We start from the raw sequence: 14,846 nt of genomic DNA, 5'->3' as shown, positions 1-14,846 counted from the left end.
CAGCTGTGCAGCACTTAGTGCCAGCTGCTACGTTTAGGCCACAGTTCTTTGGGGGCATGTGTTAGATAGGAGTGAGATGTACTCCTTTGCCCCAGCGCGATGGCACACTTTGGATTCCGCTGTGTTGGCAGCAGCCCTGACATTCTGGACGCAGGGCATTTGAGCCCTAGAGAAGGCCAGTTGGCCAGGGGGGGGATGTACCATGTTACAACGCATACCATTACAACTACCTACTATTACAACGCGACCATTACAACGCATACCATTACAACGCATAGCGCTTTGAGGTGCTGGATAGTGGTAAGTATAATTTACTATTCTAACTCCAGTCCCCGTGGACACTAGGGAAGGTGTTGGATAGTAAATTATACTTATTCCCTATCCTAGAGCGCCCCCCAGCGCAATGCGTTGTAATGGTATGCGTTGTAAAAGTTGCGTTGTAATAGTAGGTAGTTGTAAAAGTTGCGTTGTAACAGGTGTATACCCCAGGGGGGTCAGTGATTTGCGAGATGTTGGAAATGTGATTCTCTACTGTGATTTATGCCTCTAAATGCGTTTGGGGATGAGATTATGTGCATAATGTGTTTATGCTGGCGAGATTATTTCCTACTGCGAGTATACCCCTAATGTGAGTCATGCTTAGGAGGTTAGGGTCTAATATGTTAGATTGATGAGGTTGGTGTATAATGTATTTTGCGCCTAATGTGATACTGTGCTTAATGTGTTTATGTTACAGGATGATGCTGAGTACAGTGGTTACCAGTGATTACTGGTTGTACGTTTATGTGATGTCCTACTTTTACTAAGTTAATTTTGTGATGGTTCTGACAGTGGTTCAGTTGGCCCTGACAGTTGTAAATAATGCCTTGTATATATTGCCTAGTGCCAGGGTGCACAATGTATATTATGTGATTACTATTCTAATATGTTATGAGAATACAAAGGCTATTTTTAATATAACCTTGTGTGGAGTTCCTTTTGTGGTGTGCCTAGTTTGCTGCTGCTATGTGTGCGTGTTGCGCAAATGCTTTGCACATTGCCTCTGAGATAAGCCTGACTGCTCATGCCAAGCTACCAAGGGAGTGAGCAGGGGTTATCTTCAGCGTGTAACTCCCTTTCCCTGACTAGAGTGGTGGTTTCTGCTTGGCTTTGGCGCAAGCCTTAGCCAACCAGAAATCCCATCTGTAACACACCCCAATAGAACTGGTTACCTGTAGTCATTTGGAGGTTACAGATTATTAATTGTGATTTGGTTGCTCCAATGTTATCCTATGGAAGAGGTAGGCTTTACAGTAGTGAAAAACAAATGTAAGAGTTTTTCACTACCAGGACTTTTAAAATTTAAAAGTATATGTTCAAATGTTTAAATACACTGCACCTAGCCTTCTGGGCTAGGCAGACCCTTCCCTAGTGATGCCATATGTATTAAGAAGGAAGGTTTGGCCCTGGCAAAAAGATTATTTTGGAAAGTCAAAATGGAATTAATAACTACACACACATGCTGCAATGGAAGGCCTGAGGCTCTAGGTACACATAGTTCCACCTCAAAAGGGGCTTGGAAGTAAATTAAATATGGCAATTGGGTATACGCTAATTCTACCATGTTTTAATGAGAGAGAATAATCACTGATTGGCAGTGGTAAGCTGCGCAGTGTCCTACATTCAGCAAAAAAGAAGCCAGAAAAAGAGGAGGGTAAAAGGCAAAAGACTAGTGGGGATTGCAGGGCAAGGATGCCAGGTCTAACATATACTATACTAACATTCTTACGGCACCATCTAGGCTCAGCTATTGAAAGTCAAAAGTGATACCTGGAGGTGATCCATCTCGCCAGGGACCTCATTGCTTAGTTTTTGGCCAACCGCACCCAGACGGTAAAACTGGGCACTTTCTACTCGCCCATTTTTACCCTTCCCTGCGGGGTGCCCCAGGGCTCCTCGCTAAGCCCTACATTATTTAACATATATGTGGCGGATCTGGCGAGAGTCATTAAAGCACATGGGCTCTGCTTAACCACCTATGCGGATGACACCCAATTGAGGTTGGCGGTTCACAAAGATGGACCAGCTGTGGCCGCTGGATTCCAGGAGGGGATGCGGGCCATCGACTCATGGATGTCAAGCAACTTCTTGAAGTTAAACTCAGACTAGACCGAGGTTATGACCTTTGGCAACCTTTCCCCGGAATGGTCTTCCATCTGGTGGCCCACTGAAATGGGCCCACCTCCCACTCCGGTTGCCAAGGTCAGAAACCTCGGTATTATGTTTGATGAGAAGCTGCTATTTAAACATCACGTTAATACGGTGGTCTCATCGTCCTTCTTCACCCTTAGGAAAATCAAAAAGTTGTTGCCATATCTCCCCTCAGGGGCAAGGAAAACCTTGATCACCACCCTTGTTTTCTCTAAATTGGATTACGGCAACGCCCTCTTCCTCGAAACGCAAGAACAAATCCTTACTAAATTACAATCGGTGCAAAATGCAGCGGCCAGAGTTTTGCTGGACATCCCTAGCCGCCATTTTACCTCGATGGCTATTCGTCACCTGCACTGGCTCAGAGTCAAAAGCCGGATAAAATTTAAGGCACTATGCATCGCCTATAAGGCCATCCATGACTCAGGACCTAGGTTCCTTAAGGACGCTTTCCGGATCTATTCTCCTCCAAGATCGCTTCGTTCAGCTTCCACCCACCTTCTTCCCGTCCCTCGCACCAGAACCACCGGCTGGGGTGACAGACGCTTCTTAGTGGCAGCCCCCAGGTTGTGGAATATTCTCCCTTTGCACATCAAAACCAGCCCTACCCTTATCATTTTTCGTAAACTCCTGAAAACTTGGTTATTCAACCAATGACACTTCGGTTAGCTTTTCACCTCAGAAGTCCGATATGCGCCGAGACACCCTCGGGTATTTGTGCGCAATAAAAATCTCAAAATCATAAACATAAACATAAACATACAGTGCCTCTTAACTTGAACAGAGTAAGAGATGTGTTGGACACTTCTAGCTCTTCCCAGTAGGAATACCATGCTTTGATTAGACATTTCACAACATCTTAATATGACTTTAATGCGTTAAGCTGGGCATTACCAACAACTTTCAGTATTTTTGCTCTGATTACATTGGACAGCAGTGGTAGCTTGTTAGCCTGGCACAGAGCAGTTTAGCTTACTTAGAGTCAATGCATTGTCTTTGAAAGGGAATGCTATAAGTTTAATGGGTGAGAATATGTTTAGGTCCATATAAGTATGTATAAGTAGCAATTTGTAGAGTAGGATGCTGGTTAGGGAGCAGTGAAGAGCTGAACAATGACGGAAGCTCTGATTTATGATTCGGGATTGTTTTATTTTTTAACGCACTTACCACTTTTATTTGGCAATGGCGAAACACACACTCACCATGTGCTGTGAAGCAAGTGACAGTGCTGTAGAAAACATATGCTTGTGGAAGAATGTGAATACATCGGGAACTCTACATAGGGTACAGTGGCATTTCTGTACAGATTAAGGCTTGGCTTTTTGAACTAATTAATCAATGCTGAGCCGGTTTTGAAATGAAACAGATTTACTTGGGAATGAGAACAAAATCAGCAATAATTATAATACAAAAACAATCAACATGATTATTCCAGAGTTATAGTTTCGCATTGTAGTAAGCCAAGGAAAACATGCAGACATTCCCTCCAGGGCCTCTCAAATGACAACCACACAGTTGTCAGGGTTAGGTTTGTGAAGGGTGAAGAACAGTACACCGATTTCAAAATGGAATCTGTAAAGCGGTATTGCATGGAGCAAATTACGAAGAAAAAGCTGCACTTTTAGATTTCCCTAAAAAGTCTGCTTTCCCGCAATACCTGCCCGACCGTCAACGACTGTCATATAAACGGTGATTTTGTACCACGCAGAGCTCATGCCTGCCATACCTTTACAAAAGTCTCAACAAAGTGACATTTGTTAGATGAGTCAAAGCCTTTTGTTTACAGAAAACGAGCCTAAACGCTAGAAGCTGTATAGGTACTGTGTATAATGTTTTACCACACCTTAGATGTGCCAATAACACATTTTATTCAGTTAACAAACTTGAATATTGTATTTGATGTATCTGGTTTTATTCCTATTACCTGATAAACAACGATGAGTCATTAATCTTGTGCTTCGTATACTTAACGTATTACCATATAAGGTAGTAATAATTGTAGTCTTTTAACTTGGCATTTTAATTTGAATGATTCAGGATTGTTTACCCTGAAAAGGGATGTTTGTCGCAATTTACTTATTAATGGCTACACAACACTTAACAGTCTCCACACCGCAATCTAGAAGCTGGAATGATAGCCCCAATTCCCCTTTGTAATGCTGTCTCAATAAAGACCCCATGGCCACAGAGGCTGAGATCCTTTCCCACAAAAGCAGCATATGGGCTTTAACAAGCCTCGTTAGTTTGTCAAACCATGCAGAAAGGTACTCCTCGCATTTACCACTGCTACATCATCTACGACTAAAGAAGACCACTGAGCCATGGGTAATTCGATATTTGTGAGATTGCAGGTTTATCATAGTGAGCGTCCTCTTAATGAGTAGCTGTTTGTTCTCATTCCAGAAGTTTGTAGGGCTGAAGCGGGTTAACCCCATGCACATGAGGGTCTATAATAGACTCCACAGCGCCCTTAAAATGAATATGCATCCTTCCCTGGGGAACCTCCTGAATAGTCACTTCAAATGATGCTGCTTAAAAACCCGAGGCAAGTTAAAGTGGTTGCACTGGTAACACGATTAATTCACTGCCATACACAAACCTGAACTTTGAGTATGGGTGGGATAAGAAAAATAGTTATACTTTAACAGATTCACAATAGGCTTACTGCTCAGAGTAAACCAAACACATCTCACCAAATAAAAGGCTTCCACTTATCCAGCACAAGTTTCTTCACAGGGCTTACTACACTCTGATGTCTTTGATGTGATATGACCTAGCCACTGAGTATAATTGTTGGAGATGCAATGCCACTAATACCATTTTTTGCATATGGCCTTGCTCTACCCACAAAACATGCTCTTTGGCTAAAGCTCAGGGAGATGGTGCCTGTAGACAAATCGCTCATGTGGTAATGGCTCTCTTGTGTTATGTCTAAGACATTGGCAATTGAGAAATAAAGAAAATCTTACTGCGAGTAAGAAAAGACATTGGCAAGCCATAACATAAGTTTGTGGCCTTAGCACTCAGGCTGGGCAACAGGCGAGTAACAACAGCATGGTGGAAGGGCTCTGTCCCTAGATATGCCTACTGGTAAAGAGACCTGACCACCAGCCCTTCCCACTCTAAAACATATGTGTCAGTGTAACCAAGTGCATTCAGCATCAGAGATATATTGGAGCCACACCACAGTTACCTGGCAGACCTCAAGCAGAGTCACTCACAAGCTAGGTAAATGTAATGTTCTACTGATTGTAACTGCAGAATGCCTTGACTGAGTTTCTATAGTATTTCTATTTTGGGGGATTTAAAAAGCATATAGCTTCCAAATCGGGTGCCCCAACTTGGTACTGACCTCTGCTCTGGTAGAAATTATCTCAGCTTCCATTAAAATAGGTGGGTTTTCAATAGTTTCCTGAAGATAGTTTCTGACTTTTCCTGCCTGATATGGGAAGGAAGCTTGCTCCAAAGCTTGGGAACAAGAAATCTAAAGGAGCATCCGCCGCCACTTACCATCTTGATGTTAGGAACAAGAAGAAGGTTCTGATTCTCAGAAAGTAAAGTTTGTTTGTGGGCGTAGGGAGGGATTAGATGTTGAAAGGGCTATGTTCCCTTTTTGTGTACAGCTCAATGGATTAGACAGAGAGTCTTAAACTGTAATCTCTTCTGAATCAGCAGCCAATGAAGTGCAATCAAGGCAGGGGCAGTGCGCTTGGGAATCTTCAAAGGCGTCCTTCCAGCTGCATTCTGTATTACCTGTAGACAGTTGTACTGCCTAGGTAAAGGGAGTTCACATTGTCTGCGTGAGAATTAATCAGTCCTTGGACTACTATTCTGAGCAGCTGGATTGAAGCTAACTCAAGAACTTTCTTACGGTACAAAGAAGTCTGAGGCAACTGGCAGCCAGCTTTTTGGCTTGGACTTCCATAGTTCACATTTTATCGATCTAGAATCCTAAGGGCCTCACTTATGAGGTTTTTCTGTAGGGCAGCAGAGCAGGCCTTCCCACTGTGCTGCCCTATGGCAAAAGAAAAGGGCAGGAATGTGCCGTATCTATCAGATATGGTTGCCTCCTGCCCTTTTCCCCTGCACAGACACACAATGGGCTGCCGTGCGCCAATGCAGGCACCTTTGCACCATGGTGTATGGGTGCCTGGGCTGGAGGGATGGGTTTTTTTGTGCAGGAAGGGAAACCTTCCTGCACAAAAACAATCACAAGAGGCTTTTTCCTTCTTCTATGTGCACTGCAAAATTCATGCAGAATGCAGCACAAATAGAAAAAGGATGAAAGAAAAATGAGGAGCAATTAAAATATTTCTCTTTGTTGTGCCTTCCTTACAGAGAGTGCGTTTCATACGTTTTTGGCACAGTTTCAGAGTTACGATTTCTCGTAAATCTCGGGCTGTGTCAATAAGCCATGGATGTTGCTGGGAACGCTCCCAGCAATACCCACTGCACACCCCTTTAATGCAGAAAGCTGCATTAAAGGGAATACTATTTACGAGGCAGCATTAAATCAAAAAAAAGTGGTTTAGTGCTGTCTTGTAAATAAGGAGCAGACTCCTGCGCCACTGAACGTCACAAAAAGTGACGTTCCGGGAGCACAAGGGGCCTCATAAATGAGACCCTACGCTTTTCACTGATGAAGCAGTTGTCAGGAGTGCGACTAAGTCTTCCGGTGAATTGAGTTCATTCCAGAGTAATGGATTATTTCCAATAACCATCACCTCTGTTTTATCGCCATTCACATTTAGATGACTATCCGACATCCAGTTGTGACATGTTTGTGGCATACATTAAGCTGCTGAGATGTGAGATGTTTCTAATGTCTGAATGGAGTGAAACAACATTCTGGGTGTCGTCTGCGTTTGAGACAAGGGCGAACCCGTAGGTTTGTACAATTTCTGCCAGTGGGCTTATGTAGGCATTAAAAAGGGTAGGGCTCAAGGAAGATCCCGGAGGTACTCCTCAAATTAATGCATAAGTTGTGGAGATAAAGGACTCCCCTGAACTTGGAAGCTTCTCAGCTCTAGAAAGCTAGCTAGCCATTTAAGAGTCATAATGCTCATTCCTGCCTCCTTCATTCTTTGAATGAGATACTGTATCAAAGATGGCACTCAGATCAATCAAGATCATTGCTGCTGAGCCACCTTGATCCAGGATCTGTCTTAGCTCTTTGGTTGCCACTAAGAGGACTGTCTCGGTGCTGTTGCCTGGTCTAAATCCTGTCTATGTAGGGTGAAGGACTGGGTGCGTTTCCAGGAAGGTAAACAGTTGTCCATTCACAAATATTTCGAGGATCTTACTCACCCCAGAGAGAAGAGTCATGGGGTGGTAGCTTTCCACCAGCAGAGGATTAGCGATGGGATTTTTCAGAAGGGGATTTACTAACGGATGTATCCATTCCTGTGGAACAGCACCCATTTCTAATGAATACTTAAGGAGATCTATCAGTTCACTTTACTTCATCATAACTTTTTATCCTGTGTTTTAGTTATTTAGCTTCCTTTTTTAATTTATTAGGATTGGTCGAGTATCGTGGAGCGCGACTATCTGGGCAGCCTGATTCTGTCAACTTTGTAGGAATTAAGACATCCAGGGAGCCTTTAAGCCAGTTCGAAATGTTTTTAGATCCCTCATCAACTTCCAGAATTAGAGATGCTAAGAAAGTGGTACAGGGTAAGACACTTGACTGCTCTCTATTCTCTATATCTTGGTCTAGTTTTATTTGTGGGTGCCAGAAACCAGAGACCATATACCCCTAGGCCTCCAAAGTCAGTGCCAAGGCACTATATACAATTCACCACAATAATACAGCACACCACACAGTATTTAGTAACAGTAATGAAAATATCAATAAGCCATGGAATTTCTATTTTCTTGTTTTTATTCCAAATCTTCACACATAAGTAGCCAACGCGTTTCGTCTGAAGGACTTCTTCAGGGCTACAATAAACAAATGTACAAAATATACATATTATACACTGCTATATTACAATTAAAAAATCCAACTGTTTATTGTACATTCTAAGCGAGAGGAACAGACAATCTTTTTAAAAAAAATGTTACTATATGGTCCAATAGCATGGCCTACTGACACAAGTAACAATTCATTCTCATTAAAACAAGAGATACATATTACAACCTGTTTTAAAAAGAGTTAAGAGGGCAGGGAGTTCTGTGTCTCTTAAGTCACTGGTTATTGTCAAAAAAGCAGTTTTTTGCGTTTTTTTTACATTTTTTGGGCAAACCATTAATAAGGTGGGATTGGAGAGAGGGGAGGATCTTCTGTTTTTATACTTAAGTTTACTGGACAACAATTAAAAAACAATTTCTTACCGAATGGTTATCAGATTTACGTCAGGGATTATGTATTCCAAAACTTTAACAGTAAGACACAGTCTTGGTCTTCGGAAGGTAAAATAGAAGGGATCCTATTGTGAAGAAAGGGAAGTGGAGTAAACATTTTTTTGCCCTTATGCATATATTATTAGTTTGTCCGGGGTTAAATGACTAAATACAACACATACCTTGTTTTTTAGAGATAGAAGAATAAATTTCTCTGCAAATGCTGTATAACGAGTTGATATGAGATTTGGATGCCAAAATTTGCATCCATTGGCGGTGATGTCAATATTCACCCTGATAGAAATAAAGGTAGGAGCTAATTTAAAAGCATGGAGCAACCTCACATAGTCATACATTTACCATCAATAGTGTTCAATTTTATGATGGGGTTCCCTAGTGAGATCTATAATTAGTATGCAGGTAAGTAAAAGTAGAGATGTACAAGCACATATAAACATGCTACTGTTAAGCCTTGATGCTCTACATCTAACCGCATTTATTGGCACCGCAAGGCAATAGGAATTTACCCCTTGCATGCGGCCGCGATTCTGCGCCTGTGCGGCTCTTTTAAAGAGTGGACGGGTTCATGACGGCCCCCAGCCGTCATCAGCACCCCCCCACCGTGCTGCATGATGGACGGGGGCCGCCATCAGCAAGCAAAGGGTTAAGGGTGGTTGGTTGTAAATTTTAGAGAAAATAGGTGGAGGCAAGAAGGTGAACACTGCTCCCTATTTTCAAACTATACAAAATGGCAAGTTATGGGTTTAGAATGGTGAAAAATAAAAAAATACAACATTGCCTCTTGTTTTAAAACTTCATGTAGTGGGAAGGGGAACATCCTATATTAGTCAAGAGACTTAGTTTGGCCCAGAATATGAGAAGGCTAAAATAGCACTTCTAACCAGAAAGCATTAAAAGTTTAAATGCCCTACCAAGAATCAACTTACTTCAACAATCTTCATGTCTCCAAGCCTCCCGGTCGCAGCCTCGAAAGGGTAGTTCGAGAATAGGACCATAAACGCCCCGTTTAAATAGCCCGCAAATGAATGTCACCTGCTCGCAATTTTCACAGGAGCCGCGTAAATTAATGCAAAAGTGGCCGCCATCTTAAGATGTATATTTACTCCACAAAAGTTTGTGCAATCCAATGTTAGGATTTAGACAAAGAACGTTTGTAAGCGTTTACGTATTATCTGTAAACAGCTTATGATACTACGGTTTCCGAAGACAGACTGATCCTTTTTAAATGATCGGATTCGAACATTGAATTCCGTGTGGCAACGAAACAATGCATCTTTAATGTGGACAGGCTTTTAAACCCCAGTAATGAAATGGACACTCCGGACATTATGTTATGTATGTATAAATAGTCGGGGTTTTGTGATTTAATAAGTGAACTCGAATAAATTGTTTTATTAGAAAAGTATGCGAGGATGTCTTTTGGGCGCCATTTTGGATCGGGAAATGAATTGGCGGTTTACTAAAGCCGATATGTAAACAAATCTTCCCTTCTGGGGCTTACTTTATTTATTTACAGAGTGAGTTACTCATTCGAAGGCCATCACCTATCTGAAGGCTTAATCTCCAATGTTATGTCGTGTTTATAGATCGCATTAAACATTTATGAATAACTCATATATAAATTCCAAATTGGAACAAGAAATAGCCAGTGATGTTTGCTGGAACCGATATCAAGGCATATATCAAGTATTGGGTCCAAAATATTTACAATAGAAGGCTCTGCAGAAATTAAGCGTTTTTTTCAACCAGACTGGACAAACGAACAATGGATCTCATACTGTATTACACCATATAATGGCCCAGGAGAAGAAATTTAAAAACAATGTTTGATAAGAGCAATAGCTTATGTGTCCTAATACATCCCGAGTAACAATTCACAAGAGATATTGACCGATGACAAAAGGCACATAAGTCTATTCAGTTCAGAAACCAATTCAATAATGGATAACATCAGAAATGAGATGACTATTTTTCAGCGAAGCATCCCAAGAAGAAAATTAATATTACAGAAAATGATATAACTCATTATTGATGTTAAGACCCTTGGAAATGCTACGAAGCCTACAAATTCATGCAGCTTCCCTTTGTCTAAGCATTTTGGTTCTGTCCCCACCCCTTAATGATTGGTGTGGATGGTTCTCATGAATATGTACAGAAACCGAATATTTATCATCTTTATTTCGTATGGCTCTCACGTGCTCCTGAATGCGGATTTTCAGATTTCTAATACTGCTGCCCACATATATTTTGTTGCATGCACGTACAATAATATACACAGTATAGGTGGTGTTACAATTGATGAAAGAATTGATGGAAAATTATTTTTCGGTGAGATATCTAAATTTGGACTTTCTCGGTAGGCCAAATTCACACATGTTACAATTATTGCACGTGAAAAAACCATTAGGTTTATCCGGAAGCCAAGCTATGGTGCTTTTTTTCTTTACTTCTTGGATGTAACTTGGACATAACATGTTTTTGATTGTTTGACCTCTGCGGTACACTACCCTGGGCTTTTCAGTGACTGTTCCAGGTGGTAGTTTTGCTGATTGTAACAGATGCCAATTACGTCTAAGGATGTTGTATATATGGTGACTTTGTACATTATATTGAGTTATGAAAGGGACACTATCAGGTTGGGACAAGATTACATTTCTAGTTTTAGATACCAAAGTACTCTTCCTGTCCACCTTTTGTATTTTTTGTTCAGCTTTTTTGATGTTTTCTTTGCAATACCCTCTTTTGGCAAAATTGGTCTTTATTTGGCTTACATTTCCTTTAAATGCTTCATCCAGGCTGCAGTTGCGCCTTGCTCGTAGCATTTCCCCATAAGGAATGGCACTAATGGTACTAGCGGGATGTGCACTTTCAGCATGCAATAGACTATTGCACGAGGTAGGTTTTTTGAACATGGTACTGTGTATCCTTTTGTCTTTGTGGAACAATTTTAGGTCCAGAAACTCTATGCTTTCTCTAGAGTATGACATCGCTAATTTTACGTTAAATCTGTTGCTATTCAGATAGTGCTGAAATGCGACCAAGTCCTCAACATTTCCATTCCAGATTAAAAGGATGTGATCTATGTATTTAGCATAGAAGATTATATTGTCCATCCATTGCATAGCCGCAGGTCCCCAGGCATGCTCCGTCTCATACAGGCCTATAAATAGACCTGGATAGGACGGAGCAAACCTGGATCCCATAGCCGTGCCAGGTTTCTGTAAGAACCAGGAGCCATCAACTTCCCCTTCCCTTTTTAAGGTTGATTCAGCTAGGGTATTTTCCCAACATCTGGCATACTGTAGTGTACGCCTACATTCTAATTTTAAATCAAAATCATCCTGTTTTTGAGTGGTGACTCATATAATTTAGAGTGAAGGACCGGGTTTTTAGAACCCAGCGGCGTCAGGGAGAACGCCTGAAACCTTCGAGTTTCCCTGTCTTGGCAAACAGAGACACGGGATACTTCTTGATGACGTTAAAGACCAAAGTTTATTGGCTGCAACCAGGAACAGAGATCTACGAAGCACACACGGGTGGTTCGTCAGAGACTGCACAAATTCAGTAAGCGGAGCATGATCTTTTATGCCAAAAATCAAGCCTCAGGCAACATTTCAAATTTACATTTGGTGCATACAAACTGACCAATGACAATATAACATTTCAAAAGTAGCGTATGACGACGATCCCAGACAATCCCATTCTCCGTTGTCCAGCCCACCAGAAATGACCACGCACATTCCCAAGTTTCCTGTTCGATCAGGTCGGACAAACCCATCATAAAGCCTTCATCCCTAATCAATGATTATGTTGTAAAGGAAAGGCAGAAACAGATTGGAAAGGAGATAGAAAGGTGGGAGCAGTGTACCATAAACTCGGGCACGTCCTGCTCTGTGATCTTTATCGGACCAGCTGCTGAACAAGGAACTGGCTCAGCGAGGTCAGCCTCGGGCAAGGAGTCAGTTCGGTCAGGTCACCCAAAAGTCAGCTAAGGCGTACGTGTCTCAAGGACTCGTTCGGCCACAGTCATCGGGCCTATGTTAGGGCAACCACACAAAATTGCTGCCATATACAAAATGGAACCCGAAGGTTCAAACTAAATCCTTGAATAGAGAGTGTTCTCCTATATCGATTCATACGAAAACACTCTACACTCGCCATTTGCAGTCTGCTGATACCAAAATCGTCCATTTCCGACGATCTTTAGTGAACGGGTTCGGAACCATCGAACCCGGTTCGCGAACCAGGGAACCACAAGAGTTGTAGTGTTGTTTTTAGAGATAGGTATTCAGCTCATTTCTGAATTGCAAATGGGTTGTTGCTAGTCTGATATTGATGAGGATGTTACTTCAGACCATGGGAACGTAGTTGGAGAAGGCTTGTTTCTTCTTTTCTAATTTTTGCAGTTTTCCTTTCCAGTCTGAGGTAGTTGATTTATCTTCCAGGTATGTAGAGGTGCCATTTCGAGTGTGTATGTAATGTAGCATACCTGGAAGGTAATGTCACTTGAGAGTGAGCCAGCATAGTTCCATCACACTTCATTAGGTCTTCAATGAGACATGTTGTAGCATGAAGGATGCAGTTCAGGAGAGCCAGTGAAGTGCCATAGGGACTACTATAACATATTACAGATGTCAAACCTATTTCAATGCAAAAATATTACAGCAAAAGTATTGTGGTCCTGAATACCCAGTTTGCATACTTACAAGGTAAACTACAAAAATATTGTCTACAAAATATAGTGGTGCTAACTATTGAGCTAAGATACAGAAGTATATATATTTTATTTTGTTTTCAAATGTAATAACTTTTAAAACATTAATTACGTTATATATATATATGGATGTTTATTATAAAAATGTATAAATAGATTTAAAACTGTATTTATTAAATCAAATAGTATATTAAACAACATAGAAATAAATAATACTGTTTCTTTTACTATCTATAACTGAAACAACTAAAACATATATTTTTTAAACAGAAATTGTATAGTACACATTTATAAAAACAATGAAATACAATTTTTAATTATTAAAATTACAATTTAAAAACCCATTAGTAATATTTATATAACTCAATGCAAAGTTGTTAAATAAAATAAAAATATAAAATTACAATCAACATATACTGTGAAATTGTAATTTTTCTCCATATCTGAGGTGTTATTTGATTCAGGAAGCTACTGGCTACCGTATATATCCAACAGATGCCTATGATTTTTTCAACGTTCTTTTTATTGCACAGTTGATTCATACACCTTTCAGTTTGATACATGGTTGCAGTAATGCAGAAAAACCATACACAGTTCATGTACAATAACATATGAAGCAAGTAGATGAGACTATCTGATCTTGCGCTCTATACCACATAACTACACCTCCCCCTCCTGGTTCCACCTTATTTGATCCCATATGGATTAATTCCTGACTGTACCGTAACCAGGCAGTCCAGATTTTCCCATTTTAGGGGGCAGCCTCTACTTTGATAAATAACCTTTTCAGCCTGCTGGCACCGATCTGCATCCCATTTCCAATTATCAATCTTTGGAGCATCAACAGCTCCCGATGCCCATGCAATGTTCCTCTTTGGCACCCCATCTGCAAGTCTAATCAATATTGTAGTATATTTAGGCCAGTCCATCTCCCCCATCACTGCCAATATGTGCCAACGTGCCTCAACTGGAACTTGGAGGCCCACTACAGTTGTCATCACTCAGCCAACTCATGCCCAATATGGCTGAATTATTAGACAGGCTTAGAGAATGTGAAAGAAGATGCCCACTTCCCAACATCCCCTAGCACACTGGACCGAGTCGCAGTGACCCATACGGACTTGAAGTATCCTGGGACATATAATCTATGCAGAATACAGAGTTGGATCAATTTGAACTGCGCCTGTATGGCAATCTCCCTAGGGCTCTGTTTGCTTCCACCCAATCGTCATCCTCTACCAGCCCATGTCTGTTTCCAATGCCTCCTTCAGGGGGCTCATGTCATCTGTGGAGTTATTCATAATCTTTTGATACCTGAGGAAGACAGCTTCATCAATCATTGGGTCGAGTAGGAGTCTGTTTTCTAGTGGGGAATATTCAGCTTTTTGTTCCCCCTCCGATGTATGGCATCGGAGTGCGTGCCTCAGCTGCAGATATTGAAATCTCTCCCCGTCTACCAACAGAATATGGAAGTTTAAGGTTATCACATGTGGAGATATACTGGATCTCCTTTCAGTTACCCCAAATCATCTTGTTATTGCATAAAAGCCAAGATGGATTAAGATAGAAAATGCAC

The sequence above is a fragment of the Lissotriton vulgaris genome, chromosome 3_1 (genome assembly GCF_964263255.1).
Source record: "Lissotriton vulgaris chromosome 3_1, aLisVul1.2, whole genome shotgun sequence".
Taxonomy (NCBI): Eukaryota; Metazoa; Chordata; class Amphibia; order Caudata; family Salamandridae; genus Lissotriton; species Lissotriton vulgaris.
Note: the sequence above shows the minus strand (reverse complement) of the source record.